Here is a 12,616-nt window from a genome sequence, read left to right as displayed (position 1 = left end):
TTTTTTTTTTTTTTTTTTTTTTTTAAAGCTGACTGGGTCTGGAACCCTGAGCGGGGCATGGTCAAGATTGGTACTTCTTGAAGTTCTGTTGATAGTAGATTTCATTAAATACAGAGTTTAACTGAATGAATTTGGTTTCAGCCACTAATTAGTGACTGGCGAAGTGGTGTCCTAATGTGACAGAAGCCACCAGTAGTGTAGAAATAAGTGGAGACTGCTGTACGACAACTTTCCGTGTATCTCTGGTAAGTTTTTGTTCCATATCATCTTTTCAAGGATGTAACCCACCATTCGTACTGGCCATTGTAAGCGATTCAGGATTCCTAAGGAACCAGTATAAATTTTGATACTAGCTGTTACAGGGGGGCAGAACTAAGGCTGATTGTTTGGCAAGGAAGTCCTCCTACCCAAAGGACAGCAATAACAAGGGTACCATTCAGGCAGCTGTCTTTGAACCTTTATAAGCAATGTATTGGAGGACTGTTTGTCCAATAGACTATACAGTTTGGTGAACAAGTTTACTATAAATTCCCATAGACTTTCCTCAGATTTTGTTAAATACCCTTATCCTTCCCCTTCCAAAGATCTGTGTGTTTGTCAGTATTCCATCCTCACTGTCAAAACTATCAAGAATGGAAAGGGATTGAGATTCTACCCTCCTTGTAAGCTAGCAAGTTAATGTGATACAGTTTCATGGTTGTTGATAAAAGGCATGAAACCATGGAGTCAGAAATAAGGACTGTTTTTACAGTAATAGTAATAGCCAGACTATCAGTATTTTCCCCAATTTCTGTAGTAAAGAGAACCAGATGGTGCCTGGATATGTAGTAAGTTCCATTTTAGGAGAGAAACCCTTAGCTTTAAGGTGCCTGAATTTTTTATAATGGGCTGTTCCCAATCTTGCCCTCTACTCCAGAGGGAAATACTATATCTGTCTTCCAAGATTGTTCATAATAAAGAAGTTCTCAAAAAGATAGTCCAGAATAAAGAGTAGTTAGTACATAAGTCATATATATGCAGAAATGTGAGAATACTTCCAGCAATAACCATCTTACACGTGACATGGCCTCATAGTTCTGTGACCTTTGACATCAGTGACCTTCACTGTCTTTGTCTTACTTTCCCCTTCTCTAGCACTTCACTTGACTTTACCTTCCTCTAGAAGTGTTCTTTCTGTATGATCTTAAGACTCTGAAATGTCAAACTCTGACCAAAATCTCTCCACCTCTCTTACTTACTCACTGACTAAATATTCTGAAATTATATCAAGCTTTACCTCCCTTCAACCACCCTGCATTTTCTTCACCTTGCTTTCCTTCCTGGCATTTTACTCCCTTTCTCAGGCTAAGCCCAAGCTACTTTATTTAACCAGCGTCCTCCGTGCCAGTGCCCCTATTCCTTCAGTTACACTTGTTTGGATACTTTACAACCCTCGATTATCCACTACTTTCTCTGTTTCTGATGCCAAACTTGCAAACCAATGTGGAGAAAATGGAATGACCTTTTTTTGATGAAAGCATTAAAGATGATGATTTCCAATTTCAGCAGCTTCAGCTCATCTCTCTAGTTCAGACTTCTTGTAAAATATTTTGGAGAGATGGTAAGCACCACAGCAATGAAAACTGGAATAGGCCTGAGATAATGGGCACAATAAAATGTTTATTATAATGCTAGCAGTAAATAGGAGAGGCACTTTGCTGTCTTACATCTACCTGGGTAATGGACCAAAAGTATTTTAAGTTTACTAAAGTGAAAACAATTAATCCTTTCTGAAGGTAGATTAAAGATAGCCCCAAATAACATACTTGATCTATATTGTGGTTATCTTTACTGAATTCCAGTCCAAGTTCAGGGAAGTAACTTTGCAAGGTGACTTGTGAATTTTCCTGTTTTTCATTTTGTTATTTTCCATTAGACAGCTAAACACATTGCTGAGTGTCAAAAGCTTTTGCCATTAAAGGAGGTGAAGAAAATATGATAGTGAATACTCTGATGGTTTTAGTTTATGATGCATTTCAAGCTGTGCCTCTCTAACAGTTAAATCCTTCAGCATTTTTAGTGGAGTGAACCATCATGTAATTTGAGAAGCTTAAGCACTTTGTTTGAAAGAAAAAAAGAGTCAAATTCTATGTCATTTGGCAAAGTCCTACAGTGTGATGGATTTTAGAAAGTAGACCAGAAATTGTACAGTGTATAGCATATTGATATTCTTCATATTGTCTCTCCCTCAGGACAATTATTAACATCAAATTTGTGCTGACACTATTTAACAGGCATCTGATGTTTACATTCAGGATAATTATTGAGCAGGAAAGTAAAAGGTAATAAAATAGAGACTGTATCAAACAGGGGCAAAAAAAAGTTACTAGCCAGAGGAACATAAGAAAATCTGTATGATTAACACTCACAAATGAAACTAAAAAATGGGATATGATAACGAGGTTTTGTTAGTAAGCATTCTTGAAATTTAGAATTTTATTTTATTTTTTAAAGAGAAGCACTGTTAAAAATGGTAGATTCCTAGTCTTGGAAACAAAAAGTTATTTGACTTGTTATGAATACTACATATGGAGCCATGGAAACTACAATACTATCGATACAATGAGAGATTTTAAAATAATTGTGGATCTCTTTCCATAGTGAGAATTTTAGACTTGATTGCTATTCCTGGATCCTCCATTAACTTTGGTGAGCTGCTTCATCTCTGTAGGTATTCTTGAAATAAAAGGGGGTGGTTTGATAATCTTTAAAATTCACTTCTAGTTCTAAAAGTCTTTTGTATTCCTGTCCTTATTCCCTATTTTCCTCCCATTTTAGAAACATGAAGACCTTACAGAAGTCTTCAGAGGCAATTCTTTTGTCTTCATGTTGGCATTAGGAAAAAAAGTTAGGAAGACTCTCTTTTATCAGAATAGATTGTAGGCTCTCATTTTGTGGGCTATTATGTATTTGGGTGGCATCCACCTTCTTTATGCTTCTGAAATAATAGTGATGCCATGTTTGTGCTCAAATAGTGTCCTTTGATAAAGATAAAAGCAGACTGCAGGAAGCTGTGATCATCTCAGTGAAGTCTCTTGGGTTTTTCTACAGTAACTTATTTTAGAAAAGCTCAATGATTTAATGTACATTAACTCACTGATGCTCACATGGGCCTGTCTGAAAAGTGGGAAGGGCTGGTATTTCACCATTATGTGTTCTTACAGAGAGGCACAGAGGAACTACTGAAGTGGAATGGAGTGAATTTAAAAGGCATTACAGGTTTTAACCCCCTCCTCTGTGGAAAGAACACCCAGTGCATATCCCCACATTGCACTTAGTGCATTGCATTGCATGCATTTTTTATGGGTCTTTGTCACACACTAGGCTGTGAGCATTTCACGGACACTGCCTAGCACATAACAAGCCCTGCAGTGTTTCCTGAAATGACATGGAACCTATCCTGGGTGACTCAGGTTCATTATTGGACCTGGGCCTTAGCTGCAGACCCAGTTTTCTGGATCCTTGATATATTTACCAGGGATATATTTACCTGAGACCCTTCCCCTGACCAAATCCTTAAATTTTAGAACATAGGAATATTTGTACAAATAATAGACTTTATCTAGATTCATATACCTGTGTATCCAGTGTTATTAACCATCTTTTCAAGTTTGATTAGGCACCAAGAGAGAAAGCTTTATTTTTCCCAAAATCACGATTTTTTTTATTACATGTAGTCATTCTCATAAAGTAGGAAAAAATGTTCTGTTGAGATGCAGATTACATACATCAAAATTAAATTCCTGGGATGAGGATAATATTGAAAATGCTTGCTGCTTTTTCCTTTGTGCCAGGCACCATTGCATGCTATTTATACTTTTACTTATTTACTTCTCAAAATAACCTAGTGAAGTGGATGTCTTCCCCATTGAGAAACAGAGATTTAATTAAACCACACAAAATCAACAACTAGAGGTAGTAGGCTTCAAACCTGTATATTCTTCACTAAGTCTATGCTTTTAACTGTATTTAACTGCCTCTTGGATGGGAATTAATTTTAATTTTTTTCCCTTTAAACAATTTGGAAGGAAAACAGTAAAAAACTTAGCCATCAGGGATTTTGGTAGTTGCTGAATCCTTTGGGACCCCCTATTAAGTAGGCCAAAGTTTAGTTGTAGATAATTTCTAAAGAGATGCCACCAATGACTTACTGTAGATTTTTACCATTTGAAATTTTAATACATACAACTTTTTTTTTTTTTTCGATTACTTGTACATATACTCCTAGGTCCCTGACAGGTAATTATTTGTCACTTGGTTGAGGCAAGAATTTGAATTCCATGGGCTTTGATGCGTTATGTGGGAAGAAGTCAATTGCGTAGTAAATATTTACTGAGTTGGCTGCTGGGCATTTTATTCTGATTTTTGTAAAGAAGTCTGGGCTTCAGTGGAACCATTGCTGCTTCGCTTTTGGCTCCTGTAATTTCAGTGAAGCAGCTCAACACCCCCTTATTCCATGGTTGGAACATGTAACCTGAAGTTATTCCGATCAGTCATTCCCACTCCTCTTGTCACAGTTATTGTTTCACAGATGGGCACTGTAATCCCTACTGGGCGTCTTCAGCTAAACACGTTAAGTCACTTGCTTATGTCACCTCTAACACTAGACTACTCAGAAGGTTGTAGGAGAGGAAACACAGCTTTCCTGTGGCCTTAGACATTCCTTCTCTGCAAGGGTCCTTGCAGCATTCTAATATAGCAGTACGGCTCAGGTGCAAGAAGACAAGAGCCACGCTGCATAAGTGATGAAATAATGCTTCCTGTAAGAGCAACATATTTTGTAACAAATCCATAGACTTAGCTTCCAGGGCCTCTGCAAGGCAAATATTGGCTCTAAGAGTCACTGAACTCGGGGAAGCCCAAAGCATGGCAACCTCATCAGCTATTTTGTTGATGTACAGTTCCTCTAAGCCCAGGCAGTTTACTAATCAAGGATCATTTTCATTGTAGGCAATGTTGTCTAGCAATATAGTTGACCCTTGACTATTATCAGATGGTCAGGGTAGTAGAGTTAGTTGACCAATGGTCAGATTTGCATGCATTGGGGGAAATTATTTTGTTAACCTTTTATCCATAGACACTAAGTTCTGGGACTTAAAAAAACAAACTGTTACCAAGGAAGCAGGCTCTATATTGTCTCTAGACTTTGACTTGAAAGGATATGTCACAGGATACTTTGTAGCCATATCCCTGCTATAAGAGAGGAGGCTGTCTGAGAATGGACCTAAGCCAGAAACAGCGCTTGGCAAGTGGGGAGGAATAACCTGGTCCTGGTGGCTTTAATAAATAAGGACTAAAAGCTATACTATCAAGGCTTTTTCTGTCATTTAAGTCAATAACTTTGTTTTAAGCCACTGAGTAGTTGTTACTACTTACATTTGGTAGTAAAACTCAAAATAAAGTTGAATAAAAGTCAGAAGAGCTAGAAAATCTTATCTTCAGGGTATTAGAACTGGATACCATTTGATTACATGTATTCACTTATTGCTTTATTCAACAACTAGGTACTAAATATTGTGTGCCGAAGAAAAAAAGCCTTTGACTTTTAGAATGCAGAAATGATCAGGATGGGGCACCTGGATGGTTCAGTCTGTTAAGCATCTAACTCTTGATTCCAGCTCAGGTCATGATCTCACAGATGATGAGTTTGAGCCCTATGTTGGGCTCCCTGCTGACAGTGCAGAGCCTGTTTGAGATTCTCTCTCTGTGCCCCTCTCATGCTTGTGGTCTCTCTCTCAAAATAATTAAAATAAAAACTTTAAAAAATCATTAAAATGACCAGGTTAAAGTAACTTGACAAAATACTTCTGGGAGAAGCAGGAGACCCAGTGCTTAGTCTCTGAGTTGTTGAATGAGGACATTAGCTTTGTGCTCTTTAACCCATCACAGATTGAGAGATCATGTCTGCAAATTCTGTTGCACGGTGACCCTGCCTAGCACCACCTCTGCTTACCACAGGATCTACTAATTAGTGTAAGTGTTTGAGCAAGTACAATTCATGCAATAGAATCAGAAAGCAATTGTCTTACTCTATTTGGGCTCCTATAACACACTATCATAGACTAGGAGGCTTAAAACCACAGAAGTCTATTTCTCATGTTTCTGGAGGCTGGGAATTACAAAATTAAGGGGCTGGCAGGTTTGCAAGTGAGCTGTTGCATCTTGGTTCACAGACCTTTTCACTGTGTTCTCGTATGACAGAAGGGGTAAGGGATCATTGGGGCCTTCTTTCATAAGGGTACTAATCCCATTCATGGGGGATGTACCCTTATGACCTAATTGCATTCCAAAGTCCCCCACCTCCTAATGTCAGCACTTCAGGGATTAGTTATCAATACATGATGGGGGTGGGGGACACAAAAATTCAATCTATTGTAGAAATTTTACTTTTATCTTCCTTTCTCTTTTAAATTTCATTCCCTGGGAATATTTTCCTTCAACTCTTGAGAAAGGAAGGTGCTCAACTTTTCTGGTTATTAGTATGTGACATAAATTGTACTGGTCGAGAAATTAAATTGCCTAATTCTATACTGTTGTCAAAACTTCACCCTTGACTTAAAAGTCAAAACTGCCCTTGAGCTCAAACTTTGTATTGGCTGGCTGCATGTAGTTTTTAAGGGACTGTATGGACAGATTCTTTTCTTTCTCCATGCATCATATTTTCTATCTTTCTGCCTGTTAACCATGATTTCTGATTCCTCTGGGATTGGAGTGGAATGGAGGGCTTATGATGTAAGAAATGGCAGTAAAGTTTTCCTTTCTCTGGTACTACAAAAACTGCCTTCATGTTCTCTGAACTTGGTGAGTGTTAAAGTGTGACTGTGGGACTTGTGAGTTCTTCAGAGACTCTGCATTTTCTGGAGACCTCTTACCTAGAGTTATCTTGACAAGGGAAGGTGCCCCTTTATTGTAGCTTGCCTCTTAACCAATACCTTTTCCAGCCGCTGATAATTCAGCCATTCCTATCTGGCTACTTTTCTGCCAAGGATCCTTTATCTTTCCGGTCTCCTCTCTTAGACATGAACTAAAATGTCCTCACTCTAGTGCTCTTTACATAGCTCCCAGAAAACCCTCCAGAGTCATTCATTCCTATGCATTCTAGGTGGTAGGATAAATCCCCTATTTGCTACCTCACCTTTGCTCTGCCATCAAAATTTCTGGCCTTAGATTTCTCAAGTGTGAGTCAGACATCAAATCCATTTATCTCCCATTCTGAGATAGCAGTTATTAGGTTTTCTGAGAGGTTCTTTGGAAGCTTTTTCACTAGATTTAAGACCAGGAAAGACACACTTTCCCTACATGTATTTTTAAGGAAGATTAGGGTCCACATAATTCAAATTGTTAAACTTTTTTTGATAGCATTATCTTCTCTCTTGGCTTTTTATACCCTGAATGGGTAAGGGGTTTAAGAGCTATCTGGCTGGTTTTCTGATTCCCTTTTTTTTTTTTTTTTTAAATCAACTTTAATGAGATATAATTTGGATGATAAAACACACTTTAAGTATACAGTTCAGTGAATTTTGACAAATGGATCAACTCCTGTAACTTCCTTCATAATACATAGAATATTTAAATCACCCCCAAACGTTCTCTCATGCCCTGGTGAAGTTAATTCATCTTCCTAACTCTGAACTTAAGCGACCAATGATCCACTTTTGACACTATAGTTTAGCCCTTTCTGCATTTCCCTATAATTGGAATTCTACAATATCTTCTCTTGCTGGAGATATTTTTGAGATTCAACCACATGAGTTCATTTTTTTTTTCTCCTGAATAGTATTGCATTGTAAGGTTATACCAGTTTTTGTTCATCCACTCCTGTTTAATGGCCTTGTGGGTTGCTTCTAGTTTGGGCTATTGGAAAGTTGCTATGGCACAGTCAAAGGTAGACCTCCTCAGTATGGGGTGCATTCTAGTTTATTTAAGTTTTTGTTTAAAATTTTGCAATTTTTACATTGTCACAGAAAATAAAATGTAAGTTAATAAGGCATTTAAATGGTTAATATTTTGTTGATTCATGTGCTGTCATGTTTTATACCCTTGGCAGCCCAGGCAATTATATATTTGTCACCCTTGTGATATCAGGTTATTAGCTATGAAAGCTACCTTTATAACCTTCTGGGAACACCCTGGGATGTGTACCTTTTTAACTTGCGTGCAGATTTTGATGTAGCCCTTCACACAACAACTACTTGATAAAGATGAAGCACCAACCCTTGAAAGCATTGAACACTTGAATGCATGGGTATTTCCAGTCTGTTCCTATAGCTGCCTGGCTATGATTCTTCTTAATCCTCCTGCAATTCTGGAGTTGTCATTGGTATTGGTTATCTTGGACTAAGCTTCTTAGTTCTCCTTCAAGGATTTGACTCAGAACTGCCCTACACATAGCCATTTAGGGTAGGTTACTATCCTCTGGCTTAGTCCAGATTCTAAATCTTACTTGGTCTCCAAAGAGGTGGGTGTTCAGATGTAGACACTAGCAATCATAGCAGAAAAAAATGGAAGGAAATGGACAGTTAGCATAATAGTATTACATATACATAAGATTGCTGTCTTCAAATACTTGAAAGCCTGATGAGAAAGAATAAGTTAAGTTCCCCTACCCTTTAGGGGAGAATTCCCAAGTGTAGAAACTAGGGTCACTGGATAGAAGATATAGGAATTGCATTTTCCCAGCTAAAAATTGGATGGGCTATGATTAAAAAGTCATCATCTATGTCATTGCAAGTGTTTTGAAGTTAGATACCTGGTCAGGGTGATTAAAGGGGATGGGTTACATAAGCTTAAATTTCATTTCATTCCTGACATTTTTGTGAACCTATGAAACATTTTTTTAATGAATGTCTTTTGGGAAACTATTCAGACCTATTACTGGCTATTATCTTTAATTTCTCAACTTCTAGGAAGAGAATGGTAGAACGCTGGCAGAACCAAAAAGGTGAAGAGTTGGGGTACCTGGTGGGAATGTTAAAAGACAAGGAAATGCACGAACTTTAAGAGTAAAAGTGGCTATGAGTAGATGGTTTCCTGTCTTAGAGTGATGAGGTGGGCAGGTCAAAAAAACAACCAACCAACTACACAAACTTTAGAATATGTTGCATGATTTCTTACCTTAGATCTGTGGAACAGTTAGCTATCTGGAGTACTACTAATGCAGCCTGCTGGCTTTCACCAAAAGACATCAGATTGGTATCTCTCCTAATTTTTATCTTATATTGGTAAACCAAGTGCATCCTTTTCATTAAAATGCAGAGTTGAAATCTCTTATTAGCTATCCTATAAAATTTTGATAGCAAGAGTGAAAAATTTCATGTTCTTACCTAAAGAGCTCCAGGCTAATCAGATTCTAGGGAAATGTGTACTAACTTTGACTTGATAATCAAGATACAGTTACTAAATTGCTTTAGTAGAATAAAACAGATTTCTTTTCTTTCCTATGATATTCCCAGATCAATTTTTTTGAAACTTCATTAACTGGTTTTACATTGTTACAGTAACTTGACAGAGTTGGTATACAAATGCTTATTTAACAATAGAACACAGTTCAGTATAATTCTTAAAAAATCACTTTTCAGGATCTACATGTTGTACTTGACTTTTTTTTTTTTTTTTAATTTTTTTTTCAACGTTTTTAATTTATTTTTGGGACAGAGAGAGACAGAGCATGAACGGGGGAGGGGCAGAGAGAGAGAGGGAGACACAGAATCGGAAACAGGCTCCAGGCTCCGAGCCATCAGCCCAGAGCCTGACGCGGGGCTCGAACTCACAGACCGCGAGATCGTGACCTGGCTGAAGTCGGACGCTTAACCGACTGCGCCACCCAGGCGCCCCTGTACTTGACTTTTCTTAAAAAAAATTAGTGTATTTTCCCGATTACAGTGATATCTATTTTCTAGTTATCCCAATTGAGCTTTCTGTTCTAAGTGCTGCTTTATGGGTACTTATTTTTTTGTTTGAAAGGATAACGTTTTCCTAATCAGCTGAGTTTGGAATTTCATAGTTAGTATGCACCTCAGCACAATTTTGTAGGCGTAGCTAATTAATAAAATTAGTGGTTGGTCTTTCTAATTCTGATATTTTACATGAGGGTGAATTTCATTAGCAGGATATCTTCAAGCATGGTACATAAAGAACTCTGCCAAATGATGCATTAGAGAATCAAGTAATAGCTAACAAATCAACCTTTGGACCAGAGCATCATGTAATGATCCCTCCTGGAGTTCATCAATGGTGCAAAGACACACTGGGGCGGCAAGCACATTGGGACAGTGAGATGTTTTCAATAGAAAAAAGGTAAACATTCATTCTGTTGAGCACCACAGACAGGTTGGACAATAGGATGAAAGCTGTTCCTGGGCTTTCACCCAAAGTGGTATCAGGTAAAGAATTACAACAGTGGCACTATATGTGTTCATGGTAAACCACACACACACACACACACACACACACACACACACACACACACAAATTCATCTTAGATGATTGTAATAAAATTTGGCCAATTTACATGTCAGTTTGAAAAAAAAAGTTAAAGAATAAAAGCTGGTCATAAACAGAAGCTTACATTAGCCTAAAGATGTTTTAGTTGTTAACACTGCTCATTTTTCCCAAAAGCCCCTTAGTAATTAAATAATAAACTCTACTGAAAGGATGGATATCTCTCCTATAGGATTAGGATTTCATGTGGGTAGGGGCTGTGTCTCATTTGTCTTTCCAGTTTCTTGGGAGGGAGGCAGGGCAGAAGCTTGCGTTTCACAGGTTATAAAATGAATCCCAGGTTGTGACTCAAGAGCTACTGCTGTGGTAGGTGTAGATGGGAATACAGGGGAGAGCCCAGATCCTTACCAGAGGTGGAACTCAGGTTTGGGTACTTGGTTCATCTGGTTCTGGAATAGAACTGAATATAGCCAAGTGTATTTTAAATTCCTAGATGACAGTTTTAAAAAATGTTTATTTACTTTGAGAAAGAGAGCAAGAACGTGTGAGTGGGTGGGAAAGGGGTGTATAGAGACAGAGGGAGAAAGAATCCCAAGCTGGCTCTGCACTGTCAGCACATAGCCCAGTGTGAGGCTTGATCTCATGAACAGGGAGATCATGACCTGAGCCCATATCAAGAGTGGGACACTTAACTGAGACACCCAGGCTCCCCACCTCTAGATGATACTTCTATCCAGTATGAAAATTATTTATTGAATCTTTGTTTTAGAGATAAAGAATTAGATTGGGCTTATACTGGCCTTGTTTTAGGGGTATGTGTGTATATGTGTATGGTAGAAACATACAAAACAAAAGGAAAAATAAAAGGATGTGTTATGTGTGTTTTAAAAAGCATTTTCTCCTGGGGCACCTGGGTGGATCAGTCAGTTGAGTGTCCAACTTCTGCTCAGGTCATGATCTCATGGTTCATGGGTTCGAGCCCCACATTGGGCTCTGTGCTGACAGCTCAGAGCCTGGAGCCTGCTTTAGATTCTGTGTCTCCCTCCCTCTCTCTCCCCCTCCCCCACTCATTCTCTGTCTCTGTCTTTCAAAAATAAATAAATGTTAAAAAATAAAAAAAACATTTTCTCCTAATTTTCAACTAATAAATGTACCAATATGCATTGTACTCCAAAAGCTAAAATCTGGTGTTCTGTTTGTTGTTTCAATCAAAAGGTTCATATTTCAAAGGGAATTTTCTCCTTCCTTACTCCATAATACCTTCTGAGGCACTCATTCTTTGAACAAAATGTCTTTTTGAATCTTCTCACTGAATATTAATTCTTCTTAATAAAAAGTAAATTTCAATTTTAAGAGTCATTTAACTGGAATCCCTAACAAGTTGTAACTCTGATGGGCTTTAAATATAGCAAAAATATTTCTGTGAAGCATATTACATTTCACATGAGACATTATCTGAGAAATAACCCCATGAACCTTAAATTAGATATTTTTAATTATGTGGGATAGGATTTGTGTCTAATTTATCTGAGGATGTCTACAAGATCATTTGGGATAAAGGCCCTTTTCAATTTGATAGCTTGTTTAGGGATTCTATCAACGCAAAGAATGTGAATGTTAAGACCATTTTCCTAGAATTTATTCCTTTATGCATAAAGGACTGTGGTTTAATACCAAAAAAATGGTAGAAAAAAACCTGATATGTTTAATAGCTTGCTCTTATTCAACAATAGACCACTTTTTAAAAGGTGTTTGGTATAACAAAGGCCTGTTCTTTGGGAAACCTTTGTATCAATGAGGTTAGTGGGAGAACTAATTACCTCCTTAGTTGTGGCCTTACCAATTATAACAAATGCAGCGTGTACTGAGGGGCACCTGGGTGGTGTAGTCGGTAAGCGACTGACTCTTGATCTCTGCTCAGGCCACGAGTTCAAGTGCTGCATTCAGCTCTGTGCTGATGGTGCAGAGCCTGCTTGGGATTCATTCTGTCTCTCCTTCTCCTTCCCTGTCCCCTGCTTGTGCTCATTTTCTCTCTCTCTTTCTTTCTCAAAATAAATAAATAAACTTTAAAAAATACAGTGTGTACCAAGAGAGCCTCAGATAGCTGCAACTTGAAACTGTATTCATGTCAATGGCT

This window comes from Panthera uncia (genome assembly GCF_023721935.1).
Source record: "Panthera uncia isolate 11264 chromosome B3 unlocalized genomic scaffold, Puncia_PCG_1.0 HiC_scaffold_1, whole genome shotgun sequence".
Taxonomy (NCBI): Eukaryota; Metazoa; Chordata; class Mammalia; order Carnivora; family Felidae; genus Panthera; species Panthera uncia.
This window is presented reverse-complemented; position numbering follows the sequence as displayed.